Source organism: Mercenaria mercenaria, chromosome 14 (assembly GCF_021730395.1).
Source record: "Mercenaria mercenaria strain notata chromosome 14, MADL_Memer_1, whole genome shotgun sequence".
NCBI lineage: Eukaryota > Metazoa > Mollusca > Bivalvia > Venerida > Veneridae > Mercenaria > Mercenaria mercenaria.
In genome coordinates this window covers 49,488,836-49,498,046 of record NC_069374.1, presented here as the reverse complement: position 1 = coordinate 49,498,046, position 9,211 = coordinate 49,488,836, and the positions used below count along the sequence as shown (strand labels likewise).

Genomic DNA, 9,211 nt, shown 5'->3' with positions numbered 1-9,211 from the left:
AGTGGAGAGTGAGGTGGGGGAATGGTACAACTCTGCATGCTAGTAAATATTCATGGAAGGTTTGAAAAATAAATAAATAAAAAGGAATGATTTTTTTTGGGGGGAGTATGTGGGGTGGGGGGGGGGGGGAGAGGGGGAGGGTGTGTGACAAAGGCAAGGTAGTGACCAGGTGTGGGTACGAAACTTCACATGTTTATACTAAATGTTCATAGAAAATAATGAAAGAAGTTTAATGAAATTCTACCAATGGGTTGGTTTGTTATGTACAAATCTGTAGATTTTTAAACAATTAAAGGGCAATAACTCTAAGGAAAATTGACCAATTGAAAAAAAAAATATGAACGGCATCATCGAAGTAAGTTGGTTCATATTAAATTCAAATTTCATGAGGTTCTACCAGCTTGTTACTGAGAAATGGCTGCAGGTGCAGATTTTTCATTAAATCAAGGGCAATAACTCTAAGGAAAATTTACCAATCCGATAAAAAATTTGACGGGCACCATCGCAGTATGCTGGTGTATGTTTATGTCAAGTTTTATGAAATTCTACCCGATAGTTACTGAGAAATGGCTGCGGACGGACATTTTTGGGCATTTTTCATTAATCAAGGGCAATAACTCTAAGGGAAATTGACAAATCTAAAAAAACTTGACGGGCATCATCGCAGTATGTTGGTTCATGTTTATTTCAAGTTTCATGAAATTCTACCTGCTAGTTACTGAGAAATGGCTGCGAACGGACGGACGGACTGACGGACGGACAACGCCATTTCAGAACCCCATCCCAATTTCATCGGCGGGGGATAATAAAGTTAAGACAAATGGCGATTTGCAAAAAGGGGAAGCAACTATTGTTAGATCTCTATACATATGCGGATATCCTCGATAATCTTTCCGGCAAATAATTATTCAAAGTACGGAAGAACACGACCACTTGAACATAGCGCCCCCTGTTATCAAAATGTGACATATACTTTTGAAATGACATTATGCTTACTCCTATTTTCCCTAGTGCCTGATTACATTTTCCTAACTGGTTGATCAATTCGTGAATTTTGTTCTTGGATGCATTACAGATTAACCAGTATAACCATAACATGTTGAAATATTCCAATACGGTACACGGCACTGTCATTTTGCCAAATGAAATTATGATATAGACATCAGGGTCTAAGAAGCAAAGAAGCTGTAACTTCCAGCACGCATGGTATCATTGTCAGCAAGCATGATATCATTGTCAACAAGGGTGGCATCATTGTCAACAAGCGTGTTAAAGGTGCCAGCATGCATAATTACTATACCAGTAAGCACAATGGGAGTGTCAGTGAGTAAATTATAACAGTCAGCAGGCATTGTGTAATATTTACCTAAATATCATTCCATACTCGTGGCAAATGTCTCATTTTATCATGTCTAGCAATACATAAAATTAAAATACAGATAATTAAATTGCAATTTTTAACACAGAAGATGACATGTGATAATGTTAAATTCAGCATAAAAAGATTTCCCTCCAAACGTTTATCAATATATACAATGTATATTTTCACATTCATACTTAATAGTATATGGGTACAGGTAATAAAATTGCAATTTTAAACATATAAGATGACATGTGATAATGCGGCGACCATACATATGTATACAAATATTCAAGGAAAACTGCTCAAAGCAGACATATTTTTTTACAAATAAAGTAGGTGAAGTGCCACCTTACTGTAATTTTTATCTAAGTAAAGTAATCAAATATCAAATTATACACAATGGTTGATAAAAAGATAAATTTCAAATATTTCCTTATGCCCTCTACAAAGAAGCCACTGGATCTATGCATTTCAGTTTTCGATGACACAGTATATAAATGTTTGTGCCAAGTCATTTGAATATTTTTCCATACATACAGGGATCTAAAATCTAAAATACGGACATGTGTAAGTGTGGATTCAGTTTTTTTTTTCTGGTCATTTTATGTCACGGAATGCATTCAGGTTATGTACATGTATAATGAGTTCCGCACCAGCTGGTGCTAGGGGGTGGAAAGAAATTATCCCCTTGTGAAGAGACTCAATCAAACCGAGTGAGCTATTAGTTTGTTTGTTTACTTTCTATGCTTCCAAGGGATCTTCTTGAAACGTTTTTCGCCTTGGAGTGAGAGGTCGTACTTTGTTAGCTGCACGTCCTTTTGCTATGTAAGTTTAAAGATTCATCTATGCATAAACGGTTTACGTAATGTCATTTTATCCAGAGTTTTCTTGGCGCACTACAATACTGGTGCGAAGAATATTGTTTGTCGAAATGCAGCAATCACCGTCGACATTCGTACACTTATACTGACATCCAAATTCGTTTCTTTGAAAAACAGATTTTGCACATTTGGCACTCCAACCACCACCTCGACCACAGCCTGGCTCGTGTCCGGTGCCACCGTCTGAACCTCCTTGCCCACTCATCTATAAATACAAAACGTACTTTCTCTTTGCTTTTATCCTAAATATAGAATTAGACAGAATATAGAATATGTACCCTAAATACAAAGACAAAGTCGAACAAAAAGCCAAAAAAAAAAAAAAAAGAGATAAAACCCATAATAGATGCAGTGGTATCCCAATAACTAACTTGTTTTATGTAACTGGAGCGCCTTAGCTTCACATTAAAACATTAATTGCAAACTATTATTCATATATTTTATTATCAGCAAACACATTGCAACACAAAACTGCACAACAATCACGAGCATAAACTAAGTGACAAAAATATTTCTACGGTATGTTGGCATAGAAGAACATGCACCAGTTTTTTATAATAGAAAACTTTTTTTTAATATTATATTGTGTTATTTCGGTTGAAATTAAATCGTGAATTTATCAAGTGTTTTATGTTAACATGAAAGATAATAATTACCGAAAGTTATTTTGTTCTTTTAACGTTGACACCAACTCAAAATTCACATAACCTCGTCTCTGAGATATATTAACCCTTATCATGCAGAGCACGATTGATTCTGCCTTTGCGAAAGGTGCAGGTCATGATCAGCCTGCGCATCCGTGCAGTCTGATTATGATCTGCACGCTTCGCCTGTCAGTCGTATCATGTTGGTATGCACCCCTTTTAACAGTTAATGGCACTGTCCAAATTGAAAGATGGGCAAGTTCATTTTAGAAATTCAGCAGCGTAAGGGTTAATGTTTAAGCAGTATTACTAGTATCAGTAAACAATATTATTGTACTGATAGCCCATAATTGTATCCACAAATAAATGTATGAATCTTCCCGGATAACACACATATAACATATATCATATATTCGATTAATATCCTTACAGCGAGTAATCAATGATAAACATCTTTTTTTATTAACTACGTTTCATTCGTTACTAGATCTATATTACTCAATGTGAAAAGGGCATACTGTTCATTTGAGTAAAGTTTGTACATAATTACATATTTTAATGCATTGAGATATTATAAGCTTAACACTTCATGAACTTCCAAATATGAAAATATAAATATTTCTATAATAGAATAACGCTGTGTACCGATATGCTTTCCCTATTCTGTATACGTACATGCAATTCGTTTTCTTCTGCACGCCATTTGAAAATATGTTATGGTGATAAGCTTTAATACTTTAAACTAATTAAATATTTAGTGCTGTTCTGTTCTGCGTTTCTCTTGATGCTATTGAATATGATATATCCTGATGTCGTGCTACTGATACCATTATTTGAACCGTGCCATGAGAAAACCAGCATAGTGGCTTTGCGACCAGCATGGATCCAGACCAGCCTGCGCATCAGCGCAGTCTGGTCAGGATCCGTGCTGTCCGCTTTCAAAGCCTATTGTAATTAGAGAAACTGTTAGCGAATAGCATGGATCCTGACCAGACTGCGCGGATGCGCAGGCTTGTCTGGATCTATGCTGGTCGCAAAGCCACTATGTTGGTTTTCTCATGGCGCGGCTCATTTTTTATGTAATTACGAAGCACCTATAGATACTACACTACTAGAACGTACATACTACATTACAATATTGTTTACCTTTTAGTTTATATACCGTCAACTTCACTATTGATCAAAATGTACGCATGCTCAGTATCTAACTGTGGAAAACCAATATCTAATTATACATTTCGGTAATAGCAGGGGAAGCCCAATAATCCATCTATAAATAGGTTTCTTGAGTCTTCTATTAGGTCAAAAGTGGTGAGTATTTAGGAATACACTTGCACCAAATAATTTATAATTGACATAAAACAGTATTTTTTAATGTTTAAATCATAAAGTGACAAAGTAAAGTTTATGTGCGGTCTGATTACAGAAACTGTCAGTTGATTTGCGTAAAACAGGTCAATGACTGCCAAATGATTTAGAAAAAAAGTACCAAACATAACCCAAAAATGACCCTGTGCTTATGAAAGAAAAGGCGATTTGTTTACAGGTATGCAAGGGATAAGAGTTAATACTATGTAATTTTCCAACATTATCAGCAGACAGAATGCCAACATATTAATAAATGGTCGTTAAATTTAATGTTTTCAACACAACATTTACACTTCAGTTACAGTATGGAGATCAATGAAAAAAGCATGTTTCAGGACATTTTTAACTCTGGAAGCTCTTGTAGACTGAAGACAGGTTATATATGCCTTCATCAATCCATGTGTTAGGGTAGCGTACGTATAGCCTACACGTTTAAAGCAAATATCTGACAACTTCGTCAGAGAGAGAGAGTCGACTCTTCGGTTCAGTTATTAGAGCATTGGACTTTATAGCACCCGAACTACACGGGTTCGAATCCCGTCACAGGCAGTTGGGATTTTTCGTTGCTCTTTTATTTAATACGCCCAAAAGTCGTAAGACATGTTACTAAATCGTTTGTGCCAAAGAGGGGATGGCTTCGAAATTAATCTGAGGAGGTTTATTGTATAATGTGTGAACATTATTTGAGCCGCGCCATGAGAAAACCAACATAGTGGGTTTGCGACCAGCATGGATCCAGACCAGCCTGCGCATCCGCGCAGTCTGGTTAGGATCCATGCTGTTCGCTAACAGTTTCTCTAATTGCAATAGGATCTGAAAGCGAACAGCATGGATCCTGACCAGACTGCGCGGATGCGCAGGCTGGTCTGGATCCATTCTGGTCGCAAACCCACTATGTTGGTTTTCTCATGGCTCGGCTCATTTTTAGTGTGTTTCCCTATCCAGAGTCAATGTGCGAAGTGCTAAAAGTTTAAACGCTTTGACATAAGAACAGAAAAATATGCTTACATGAACAAATTAAGCCTCTTTAAGTCTAAAACATAAGCAGAATATACAGTAGACGCTGATGATTACTTGGGATACATTGAAAAACAAAATAAAAACACTTGAAAGTAACTCTTAACTATGTACAAAATAAAATCAAATTAAGCCTGCTTCCAAAAAATAAACTGTTACGCCACATTTCGCCATTTGTGAAGTCACGTTATAATTATGTTGAATAAGGACTTATTAATGCACTTGTTAAAAAAACGTTGTTATTCCATTATTTCATTTTAAATGTGAGTCATTACTATTTCTTTCTCAGAAAAAGAAACGAGTTTTACTTTTCAAAATATCTCGAATCGTTTTCATTTATTTTCAAAATATCCTTTTCGCGCCTGTAACGTAATAAAACGTATTAATTAACGTCTGCTGGCCCTTTCAAGCTTCCATAGAATCAACATTTATTACACGACTAGGTCTGCTCTCAAATTCAGAAATATCTCACATCCGAGGCATATACTGACACTTTAAGACAACAAAAAGGACATTTTAAACGATTTGACGAAGTTTCAAAAATCTCCATATACCCTTGCTCAGTTACGGACCCCTGTTGAATTTGTGTTTATTCAGAGTTCAAATATTTTTTAGTAGATGAAAAGCTGATATGCTGGGCTATGCCCAGGTATTTTCAAATCGTTCGAGTGCTGAAAAGTGACTACCCATTAGCAAAAAAAAAGAGGAGAAAAAAGTCCACGCGCATACATTTGGACGGGGTGACCCCTACGCGTGACCCCTGACTATAGACCAATGCAAATGTGACTTTCGTTTTCAGGTTTAGCCCGTCTACTTTCATTCTCTTTACTTCCGAAAAAAAATCGCTGAAGGTCGTCTAACATCATTTTCTGTGTTGTCAAAACCATACGTATGCCTGGCGAGATTGTATTAAATTGTGTCAGTCGTCCTGAGGATATGAACTTAGCATTAGTTGTGTCTCCTAAAGACCTAAAACAAATTATTCCGCGCATGAACTGAAAGAAAGTCATTCTGATTATAAAATCGTAATACTGCTATTTATACAATAAGACAGGTGGACCATTTAAAACTCTTCTTGGGTTATTGTGTTTCCAGATTTTTATCTGCTACGTACCTGTTTAGATTTTATTCATTCAGTTTTTATTTAATACGCTTGTATAATGCCCCACGATAATGAAATGTTCACAAAGATTCAAAACTAAATATTTTTGTAACAATTACAAGTTAGCTCTGGAAGTGGTATGCTAAATATATCTTTTTTTTCAGTATGGGTTTGAAACTCCGCGACGACAGTTCATTTTTGATTTATTTTTGTATGAAGTATATTTCGATCCTTCGGGTGTTTATCATTTTCTCTGTCACACAACGACGAAGAAATTTCCCAAGATAACATGGCAGAGGAGAAATGTTAACATTTTATCAATGATGATATTAGCTAAATGCATAAACATACTCTGAGGACATTCAATGAAACATGTAGATTTTACTACATCTTTAAAATTCTAATAACAACTATGCTACACAATTAAGATGATCCTTGGATTATATGTAATATAATTATATAATGTGTTTTATGATGAAGTAAAAGACAAGCATATTTGCTTTAGATATTTTATTTTAGTACATGTATTTCATTACACAAAAGTGATCATTTAATACCCGTAAATGCAAAGAAGTTAACATCTTGTATATTCAGAACTTGTTTTGACACAGTATGTCTAGCTATATTTTACTTGAAGATTCATAAAGTTCAAAGTATTCCAGTGACAACAAGTATGCGATGAAAAATTCACATTATGATGAAATAAAGAATTTGCTTTAACATTTATAAGAAGAATAAGTTATCTCTAGTAACACTACGAAGTCAGCATATAACTGAGGTATTAAAAGCGTTATATAAAATAAATTTTCACATAAACATTTCTCTTAAAAGTATATTAATATATATTTGTTTTTTTAAAATGACCATCACTTCAAAGTTCGTTTATCCTGGGTTTCCTTCACTACATGTATATGAGGCATTGTAATAACTGTTCGAAATCCATGGTGTAGTCATATTGCAGCACTCTAAGAAGTCAAACGTGCGATAATGACTTCCAGCTTCATTTCGCTGTAAATTATTTGTTTCGAATTTTGCATGGCCACCGCCACCTCCACTTCCTCCACCGCCGCTACCTCCTCCACCTTGTCCGCTGCCACCGTCCGACCCTCCTTCACCACTCATTGTCAGTCTGTTAAATGTTAATATCTATTTTATAAGTATTAGATAGGATCTGCCCATTAAGCATTGTAAAAGACCGACCGCATGACTACAAACCTATCAATAAAACATACATCTCTTTACAATTATAATGACTTAAAAGGTCGAACGAAGGTCATGCAAGACACAGTTAAAGAATATTGAAAAGACTTTACATTTTAAATAACGTTGTTGATGAACTTTGCTTTTTGTTTTTTTTTATTTAGAACAGATATGTATATTTGAAATAAACAAATAGTTAATATTTTGTGTTGACATTCACACAGTTTATACGTTTTTTTAAAAGAATCTTTTTTCTATGATTTAAGAAAGTAGTTCACTGTTTGAGAGTATAGTCCATTTTAATCGACCTGGCCGGCGTGGTTTCGCGACTGTCCAATGCATTATTGTGCAGGATATGTAGTATATTCGGCAACCTGATTTCTTATTCACTGGCCATCTACCTTCACTGTAACCAGTGTAGCTCTACCTATTTTGCTCGTTTTTTTTTTTAGATTTCCATTATTTGCATAAGCCAGAGATTAACTCCGTCCCACCAGGTCAAATAAAACACAGTTTAAGAGAAATAAACGATTTTAATTTAATATATGTATGGTCTATTGCAGACAAATCACCAAGGTTGTAAGGATAATGTTTCATATCAATGCATTAAAAAAGGAAAAGTATAATTCAGCACTTTAATATTTAAGTAAGTAACTATACCCGTCTCATCGCGTATTAAATGTACGGATGGATTAATATTTTCATAACATAATCAAATAACGAACTACAAATGGGAAGACATGATGATATTTATCTGTGCCTTTAAATAAACTGTTTACTTAATATATGACATACATAACTGATATAGTTACTGGCTTTCGCAATAAAAGTGTACCTGGATTTGGACCTGACCTGCAGGCCATCTGTCTCGCTACTTTTAATCAACACTTTGCCAAACAGAAGATACAAAGTAAAATAAACCTGAATTAAAAAAGAAATAGTGATATTAATGAATTAAACAAATGTTACCTTTAGAATTCTTTTTACTCCGCACAGCAACGGGGTATTGATCCACACTGTTGAAATGTACGCATGCTCAGTCTATAACAATGGGAAACCAATATCTAAAAATACATTCCCTTAATAGCAGGGAAATCCCATTAATCTTTCTGAAAAATACATCCCGTAAATATTCAATTCAATTCAAATTGCTTTGACATTGTATTCTAATTTATAATTACATATGAGATACGAATAGGAACAAACTATATCAACAGAACATGATGATCATCATCCTATAAGTCACACAAGATCTCAAAACCTACATGTGAGATGGTCCATTAAACAGGAAACATAAATCACGGGTATGAAACGTTGCCTGCGGCACAAAATGTGCCGCACTGAAAGGAAGGCATCGCGCCTCCGACGGCGCAGGCATTGCGCAGGATGTTTACAAAAATAACGAGCAAGGTGAGTAGAATTGAAGGTTTTAGGTTATTGTCTTTGTACAGTAAAAACTTTTTAGAAATCGGGGAATGCAGCGGAATGTAGTTTGTCTTGCCGACAAATCCATGCCCAGTTTGTGAAGAAATATGTGATATTGTTATTTTGCGCGTGTTTTTCATCGGATACAGTAACATGAAAATTACAAAAACAGTGAATATTCCGAGTCATTTCATATCTGCTGTAAAAAGGA

General features: G+C 35.2%; 2 long non-coding RNA genes across 2 annotated transcripts; both read right to left on the bottom strand.

Annotated features, from left to right (window-relative positions):
- Nucleotides 1-1,383: 1,383 nt before the first annotated feature.
- LOC123527511 (uncharacterized) lies at nucleotides 1,384-4,953 on the bottom strand. The gene is made up of 2 exons (XR_006681762.2): nucleotides 4,035-4,953; nucleotides 1,384-2,449 (listed from the first exon to the last, which is right to left on the bottom strand). It is a non-coding gene; the product is annotated as an uncharacterized LOC123527511 (long non-coding RNA).
- Nucleotides 4,954-6,870: 1,917 nt separating this feature from the next.
- On the bottom strand, nucleotides 6,871-8,930 carry LOC123527512 (uncharacterized). Its single transcript, XR_006681763.2, has 2 exons — nucleotides 8,545-8,930; nucleotides 6,871-7,504 (listed from the first exon to the last, which is right to left on the bottom strand). It is a non-coding gene; the product is annotated as an uncharacterized LOC123527512 (long non-coding RNA).
- Nucleotides 8,931-9,211: the final 281 nt, after the last annotated feature.